The sequence below is a fragment of the Solanum lycopersicum genome, chromosome 2 (assembly GCF_036512215.1).
Source record: "Solanum lycopersicum chromosome 2, SLM_r2.1".
Lineage (NCBI taxonomy): Eukaryota > Viridiplantae > Streptophyta > Magnoliopsida > Solanales > Solanaceae > Solanum > Solanum lycopersicum.
The window spans coordinates 25,344,369-25,354,117 of record NC_090801.1 but is presented as its reverse complement, the minus strand read 5'-3'; positions in this window follow the sequence as shown (position 1 = coordinate 25,354,117).

Genomic DNA, 9,749 nt, shown 5'->3' with positions numbered 1-9,749 from the left:
CACATATGTATATACTGAGTCGGGTGTGGCATGCCATCATCGCCTTTATAAATGCACATACTGTATGAAAATGTCGGGCGTGGAATGCCATCATCGCCCTTGGACTCCACACATGGTCAGACGAAGTCGGGCGTGGAATGCCTGAGTAGACCTTAGACAACACACACGGTCGAACAACGTTACGCATGGAATGTCATCATAGCCATTGGAAAGCACATAATGTCGGACGACATCAGTCGTGGCATGCCATCATCACTCTTATACTGCACACAAGAATGAACGGTGTTAGGCGTGGCATTCCATCATCTCCTTTGGACCGCACACACAGATGGACGATGTCGGGCGTGGAATGCCATCATCATCTTTGGAAAACACACACGATAAGACGATGTCGGGCGTGGCATGTAATTATCGCCCTTGGACTGCACATACAGATGGACGATGTTGGGCCTGGCACTCCATCATCGCCTTTGGAAAGCACACACGGTGAAACGATATTTAACATGGAATAACATCATCTCATTTGGACTGCACACACGTTTGGACGACGTCAGGTGTGGAATGCCAGAGAAGCCCTTGGACAGCACACATATTCAGACAACGTCGGGCGTTGAATTCCATCGTTGCCCTTGAACTGCACACGCAGGCGGACAACGTCGGGTGTAGCATGCAATCAGACACCTTGGAAAACATATATAATAGGACGAGAAAGGGCGTGGCTCGACATTATGGCCCTTGGACCGAATGCACGATCGACCAATGTCGGACATGGCATTCAATCATCGCCCTTGGACTCCACACACAGATGGACTATGTTAGGTGTGGCATGCCATCATCGCCTTTAGAAAGCACATACTATATGACAATGTCGGGCGTGGCATGCCATCATCGCGCTTGGACTGCACACATGGTCGGAAAAAGTAAGGCGTGGAATGCAAGAGTTGCCCTTAGAAAAAACACATGGTGGAACAACGTCGCGCGTGGCATGTCATCATAGCCATTGGAAAACACATAATTTTGGACGACAACAGTTGTGGCGTGCTATCATCACTCTTGTACTACACACAAGAATGAACGATGTCGGGCGTGTCATTCCATTTTCGCGCTTGGACAATACACATAGTCGGACAACGTCGGGTGAGTCATACCATCATCTCTTTTGTAAAACAGAAATAATAGAATGATGTCAGGTATGGCATGCCTGCGTATCCCTTGAACACCACACACTGTCGAATGACATCGAGCGTAGCATGCCATCATAGACCTTGGACAGAACACACGATTAAATCACGTTAAGCGTTGAAAGTCATCATAGCCCTTAGATAACACACATAGTCGGTCGACCTCGGACATGACATTTCATCATCGCCCTTGGACTACACACACAGACTTTACTATGTCAAGCGTAGCATAACATCATCGCCTTTGGAAAGCACAGACGGTCAAACGACGTTGGGCATGCCATGTCATCATCGCCCTTGGACTACACACACACCGTCAGTGGCATGCCATTATTGCCCTTTGAAATAACACACCATCAGGCTACATCGCGCATGGCATGCCATCATCGATCTTTGAAAGCACACGTGGTCAAACGTAGTAAACCTTGGCATGCCTCGTAGCCGTTGTAAACCACACACGGTCGAATGACGTCAGGCGTGGAATGCCATCATAGCCATTGAATAACACAGCTAGTTGGAAGACATTGGGAATGGCATGTCATCATATCTCTTAACCAACACACACGATCAGTTGACGTCGGGCGTGGCATGCCATTATTGCCATTGGACAACACATACAGACGAACGATGTCAGCCTTTGCATGCCATCATCCCCTAAGGAAAACACTCACGGTCGAACGAAGTTGGGCTTGGCATTCAATTATGGCACTTGGATAGTACAAAAGATAGGAAAATGTCGGGCATGGCATTGCATCATAGCTCTAAGACAACACACACGATAAGACTACATTAGGCGTGGCCTTCCATCATAGACATTGGACAACACACACGGTCGGATGACGTCAGGCATGACATGCCATTGTGGCCCTTGGAAACGACACACGATCGGATGACGTCGAGCGAGGCATGCCTGTGTAGCCATTGGACAACACACACGGTCGGACGACATAGAACATGGCATGCCATCATGGCTTTTGGGCAGCAGACACTGTGGGACGATGTCAGGCGTTGAATTCCATCATAACCCTTGGACTTCACACACGAACGCACAATGTTTGGCATGGCATGACATCATCACCCTTGGACAACACATACGATCGATTGAAATCAAGCGTTGCATTCTATCATTACCCATTGAAAAGACACAATGTTGGAGCTGCCAGGCGTGGCATGCTATCATAGACCTTGGACAGCACACACAATTGGACGACTTCAGGTGTGGTAGGTTATTATAGCCCGCAGACAGCACACACGATCTAACGACGTTGGGCATGGCATGCCATCATCGCCTTTTACTACACACACACGGGGATGATGTCGCGCGAGGTATGTTATCATAGCCCTTGGACAACACTCACTGCCCGACGACGTCAGGCGTAGCTTAATATCATGGATCTTGGAATTCACACAGAGTCGGACATCGGGTGTGGCATGCCATACTAGCCCTTGGACATCACACATGATTGGAATATGTCGAGTATGGCACGCCATCATGTCCTTGGAGAGCACACACTGTCGGGAATGCAATCATAGAATTTTGGATAACACACACTTAGGACGACGACGGGTGTGGAATGCAATCATAGACTTTTGACATCACACACGATCAAATGACGTCGGGCGTGGCATGTCATCATAGCAATTGGATAACACACATTGTCTTATAACGTAGGTTGTGGAAATGTCATCATCTCTTTTATACTACACACACGAACGAACGATGTTGTGCATGGAATTCAATTATTGCCCTTGGACTATACAATGGTCAGACAACATCGGGTGTGGTAGGTCATCATAGCTCTTTGACAACACACACAGTGAGACGACGTCGGGCGTGAAATAACATCATGGTCTTTGGAAATCACAAACGGTCGAACGACTTCAGGCGTGGCATGCCATCATGGCCCTTGGACAGTACAAAGGGTCAAACGATGTCGGGTGTGGTAAGTCATCATGGCCCTTGGACAACACATATGGTCGAACAAAATTGCCCGTAGAATTTTCATTGCCCTTTGACAAGAAAAATGGTCAGACATCTTTGGTCGTGACATGCCATAATAGCTCTTGGAAAGGACAAACGATTGAAGGACTTCGAGTGTGGCATGTAATCATAACTCTTTGATAGCAAACACGGTAGAATGACATCGAGTGTGCCATGCTATAATTGCCTTGTACTGCATACACACGGATGACGTCGTGCGTGGCATACTATCATAGACATTGAAAAACACATACAGTCGGACGACATCGGGTGTAGCATGAAATAATGGCCCTTAGAAATCATATAAAGTTGGACGATGTCGGGTGCGACATGCAATATTAGTTCTTAGACAACACAGACGGTTGGACGACGGCGGGCGTGGCATGCCATCATGGCCCTTGGACAATAGACATGGTCGGACGACGTTAGGTGTGGCATGTTCACGTAGCCAATGGACAGGACACAGTCTCGGACAACATTGGGCAAGGCATGCTATCATATCCCTTGGACAGCACACATGGTCGGGCGATGTTGGATGTGATATGTTATCATTGCAATTGGAAAACACACGACGTCGGACAACATTAATCCTGGCATGCTATCATCGCTCTTGTACTACACACATGAATGAACTACATCAGGTGTGGCATGCTATTAACGCCTTTGGATTGCACACACGGTCCAGCGAAGTCTGGTGTTGCATGCCGGCGTAGCCCTTGGACAGCACATACGTTTAGATGACGTCGAGCATGGCACTCCATCATAGACCTTGGACAACAGACACGATTGAACTATATTGGGCATGGCATGTCATCGTTGCCCTTGAACAGCACACACGATTGGTCAACGTCAAATGTGGCATGTTAATATCGCCCTTTGTACTGCATATAAAGCCAGATTACATCAGGCCAGGCATGCCATCATAATATTTGGAAAGAAACTGGGTCGGACGACGTCAGGCTTGACACGCCATCATCGCTCTTATTCTGCACATACGAATGAATGATGCCGGGCTTGGCTTTCCATCATCGGCCGTGTACACTACACATGGTCGAACAATGTCAGGCATAACATGCCATCATCACCCTTGGGCAGCATACACGGTCGAACGAAGTTTGTCCAAGGGGTACATGGGCATGCCAAGCTTGACTTTATTCGTTCATGTGTTATTTCCAAGAGGGATGATGGCATGCCACGTCTGACGTAGTCCAACCGTGTGTAGTTTACTAGGGCGATGATGGCATGCCACACCCAATTTCGTTCAACAGTGTGTGTTATCCAATGGCTACAAGGGCATTCCACGGTCGACGTGGTCCGACCGTTTGTACAGTCTAAGGACCATGATATAATGCGGTACCCGACGTCATCCTACGATGTGTGCTGTCCAAGGACCATAATGGCAACCACACCCAATGTCATCCGACCGTATGTGTTTTTAAAGGGCTATTATCGCATGCTACGCCTAACGTCGTCCGACTGTGTGAATTCTAAGGGCAATGATGTCACGCCACGCCTAATATAGTTCATCTGTGTGTGATGTTGAAGAACTACTCTTGCATTTCACACCCGATGTCGTTCGACCATGAGTACATTCTAGGGCGATGATAACACTCCACACCCAACGTTTCATTCTGTGTGTGATTTCCAAAGGTGATGATGGCATTCCATGCCCGCCATTGTCCATATGTGTGTGCTTTCCAAAGGTGATTATGGCATGCCATGTCCCACATTGTCCAACCGTGTGATTCGGTCCAACGTCAATAATTGCAAGCGATGCACTATTTCGACTTACCATATGTGTTTTTCAAGGGCTCTGATGCCAGGCTACTTCAAACATCGTCCGACTTTATGTGCAGTCCAAGGGCGATGATGGCATGCCACGCCCGAGGTCGTCCGACTGTGTGTGCTGTCTATGGGTTACTCTGACATTCCACGCCCAACATCATCTGATCATGTGTGTAGTACCAGGGATATGATGGCATGCCACACCCTAGATCGTCTTATTGTGTGTACTTTCCAAAGGAGACGATGGAATGCCAGACCCAACATCATCCATTTATGTGTGCAGCCAAAGGGAGATTATGGGATAACACGTCCGAAGTAGACTGACTGTGTGTGCTATCTAAGGTCTATGATGACATGCTAAGCCCTGCGTCTAGTAACTGTGTGTGTTGTCCAACGGCTATGATTGCGTGCCACGCTCGACGTCATCCGACCGTGTGTAGTTCAAGAGCTATGATAACATGCCACACCCAACGTCTTCCAACCGTCTGTGTTATCCAAGGGATATGATGGCATGCCACGCGTGATGTTGTTCGACTGTGTGGGGTTTCCAAGGGATACGTGGGCATGCCGAACTTGACTTTGTTCGATTGTCTGTGCTTTCGAAGAGCGATGATGGCATCCCACGCCCAAAATCATCCATACGTGTGTGCATTCCAAGGGCGATGGTGGCATGCCACGTCCGACATCATCCATCTATGTGTGAAATCCAAGGGCGATGATGACATGCCAGGCCTGACATCATCCATTTGTGTGTGCAGTCCAAGGGCGATGATGGCATGCCATGTTCGACATCTTCCGACAATGTTTGCGGTCCAAGGTCCAACATGGAAAGCCACTCTCTCTTTCATCTGACCATATGTATTTTCCAAGTTCTATAATTGCATGCTACGCCCGACATCGTCAGATTGTGTGTAGTCAAAGGGCGATGATGGCATGCCACGACCTACGTTATGTGACTGTATGTGCTCTCCAAGGGCTACGTCGGCATGCCAAGCTTTACTTCCTTCGATCGTGTGTGCTTTCCAAGACCGATGATGGCATGTCATGCCCGACGTAGTCCAACCGTGTGTTGTGTCCTAGGGCGATGCATGCATGCCAAACCCGACTTCATTCGACAGTGTGTATTGTCCAACGGCTACACGGGCATTCCACGGTCAACGTGGTCTGACAGTGTGTACAGTCTAAGGGCCATGATGGAATGCGATGCCTGACATCATCCTATCATGTTTGCTATCCAAGGGCCATAATAGCAACCACAACCTATGTAGTCTGACTGCATGTGTTTTCAAAGGGCTATTATACCATGCTACCCTGATGTCGTTCGAACATGAGTGCATTCTAGGGCGATGATGGCATTCCACGGCCAACATTTCATTTTGTGTTTTCTTTCCAAAGGTGATGATGGCATGCCACTCCTGACATCGTCCATTGTGTGTAAAGCGACGCTGTATATCGTCTGATCATATGTGTTTTCCAAGGTCTATAATGGCATGCCTCACTCGAGATAATCTTATTGTGTGTGCTTTCCAAAGGAAATAATAAAATGTCACGCCCAACATCGTCCATTGTGTGGGCTGTCATAGGGAGATTTTTGCATGGCACGTTCGAAGTCGACTGATTGTGTGTGCTATCTTATCTCTATGATGACATGCTAAGCCCAACATCGTTCAACCGTGTGTGATGTCCAACGACTATGATGGTGTGCCATGCTCGACGTCGTTCGACCATGTTTGTTGTTCAAGGGCTATGATGGCATGCCACGCCTGACATAGTCCAACCGTGTTAGCTGTCAAAAGGCGATATGGCATGCCACGATGGATGTTATTTTACCAAGTGTGTTGTCCAAGGGCGATGATTACATGCCACGCCCCATGTTGTCATAACGTGTGTGATCTCTAATGGCAATGATGGCATGCCACGCCCGACATCATCGCACAATGTGTGTTGTCCAAGGGATAGTCTGGCTTTCTAAGCCGCTCATTGACACACTATGTGCGCATTCCAAAGGAGATGATGGCATGCCACGCATGACATCATCTGATCATGTATGCTTTCCAAAGGCGAAGATGGAATACCAGGATTTACATCATCTATCTGTGTGTGCAGTCCAAGGGCAATGTCCAACCACGTTTGAAGTCCTCCAATTGTTTATGCTATCCAAGAGTTATAATGGCATGCCGCGCCAGACATCATCAGATAATGTGTATTATCAAAGGGCAATGACCAAAAGCCACGCTTATTTTTGTCCGACCATATGTGTTGTCCAAGGAAGATGATTACATGCCACACCTGACATAATCAGTTCGTATGTGCAGTCCAAGGTCATTGATGGCATTCAACGCTCGATGTTGTCCCGTAGTGTGTGGTGTCCTAGGGATATGATGACATGACAGCTTAATGTCATTCAACCGTGTGTGCTGTCCAGGGGCTATTATGGCATGCCACGCCCAACGTCGTTTGACCGTCTATGATGTCTAAAGGCGATGATGGCATGCCACTCCTGATGTTGTCTGACCATGTGTATGGTTCAAGGGCGATGATGGAATTCCACGCCCGACATCGTTCATTCGTGTGTGCAGTCCAAGGGCGATGATGGCAAGACACGTCCGAGGTAGAACGATTGTGTGATCTATACAAGGGCTATGATGACATGCCACGCTTAATGTCCTTCAACCATTTGTTCTGTCTAAGGGCTATGATGGCATGACATTGCCTGACGTCGTTCAATCGTACGTGTGTGCAGTAAAAGGGCGATAATGGCATGCCATGCCTGATGTTGTCCGATTGTGTGTGCTATGAAAGTGCAACGTAGACATGCCACTCTCCACATCGTCCGATCGTATGTGTTGTCCAAGGGCTATGATGGCAGGCCATGCCTGACGTCGTTTGATCGTGTGTGGTGTCCAAGAGAAATAATGGAATGCCACGCCCGACGTCGTGTGACCGTGTGCTCAGTCTAAAGACCATAGGGCATTCAATGCCTGACATTGTCCATCCGTGTTTGCAGTCCAAGGGAGATAAAGGTATTTATACCCTACTTCGTCCGACCGTGTGTGTTGTCCAAGGGATATAATGACATGCCATGCCCGGCGTCATCCGATCGTGTGTCCAAGGGCTATTATGTAAGTCGTGCCCGACGTCCTCCGACCATGTGTGATGTCCAAGGGCTACATAGGCATGCCATGCTTGATGTTGCCCGATCGTGTGTGTAGTCTAAGGGAGATAATGGCATGACAAACTTGACGTCGTCTAACTGTGTATGATGTCCAAGGGCCATGTTGGCATGCCACGTCCGACGTCATCCTCCTATGTGTGCTTTCCAAAGGCGATGATGGCATGCCATACCTGACATCATCTGTCTATGTATGCAGTCCAAGGGTGATGATTGCATGCCAGGTACGAGGTTGATCGACCGTGTGTGATGTCCAAGGTCTATGATGACATGTCACACCCAATGTCGTTCAACTGTGAGTGATGTCTAAGGGCTATGATGGCATGCCACGCAGAACATCGTCCGACCATGTGTATTGTCAAAATGCTACGCAGGCATGCCATGCCTAACTTCATTTAACCATGTGTGCTACCCAAGGGTGATGATGGCATGTTATGCCCGACATTGTTCGACCATGCACTCTTTCCACGGGGGATGATGGAAAGCCTCGCCCGATATCGTTCATTCGTATGTGCAGTACAAGAGCGATGATGCCATGCAAAGCATGACGTCGTCTGGCCCTGTTGCTTTCCAAAGGTTATGATGGCATTCCATGCCTGATATCATCTTTCTCTACGTGAAGTCCAGGGGAGATTATAACATGCCACATTTGACGTTGACCGATCGTGTGTGCTGTCCAAGGTCTATGATGACATGCCAAGCCCAATATTGTTCAACCTTGTGTGTTGTCCAAGGGCTATGATTGCGTTCCATGCTTGACGTCGTTCGACTGTATGTTCTGTCCAAGAGTTACGCAGGAATGCCATACCCGACTTTTGCTCGACCTTGTGTGCTGTCCAAAGGCTATAATAGCATTCCTTGTCCGATGTTATTCGTTCGTGTGTTTAGTACAAGAGCGATGATAGCATAGCACGTTCTATGTCGTTCGATGATGTGTGTATTCCAATGGCTATGATAACATGCCATACCCGACAACATCCGACAATGCTTGCGGTCCAAGGTCCATAAAGGTAAGCTACTCCCTATGTTGTCTTACCAAATGTGTTTTCCAAGATATATGATGGCATTCTACGCCCGACGTAGTCCGACTGTGTGTAGTCGAAGGGAGATGATGGCATGCCACGCCCGACGTTGTCCGACCGTATATGTTGTCCAATGGCTACATGGGCATGCCAAGCTTGACTTTATTCGATCATGTGTTCTTTCTAAGAGCGATGATGATATGCCACGCCCGACGTAGTCCAGTCGTGTGTGGTTTACTAGGGCGATGATGGCATGCAACGCCCCACTTCGTTCAACAGTGTGTGTTGTCCAATGGCTACATGGGCATTCCACGGTTGATGTGGTCCGACCGTGTGTACAGTCTAAGGACCATGATAGAATGTGGCACCCGATGTCATCCTACCATGTGTGCTGTCCAATGTCCATTATGGCAACCACGCCATATGTCGTCCGACCGTATGTGTTTTGTAAGGATAGCATGCTACGCCTAACATCGTACGATTGTGTGTGCATTCTAAGGGCAATGATGTCATACCACGCCTAATATAGTTCATCTGTGTGTGATGTCAAAAAACTACTCTTGCATTTCACGCCCGACGTCGTTCGACCATAATTAAATTCTAGGGCG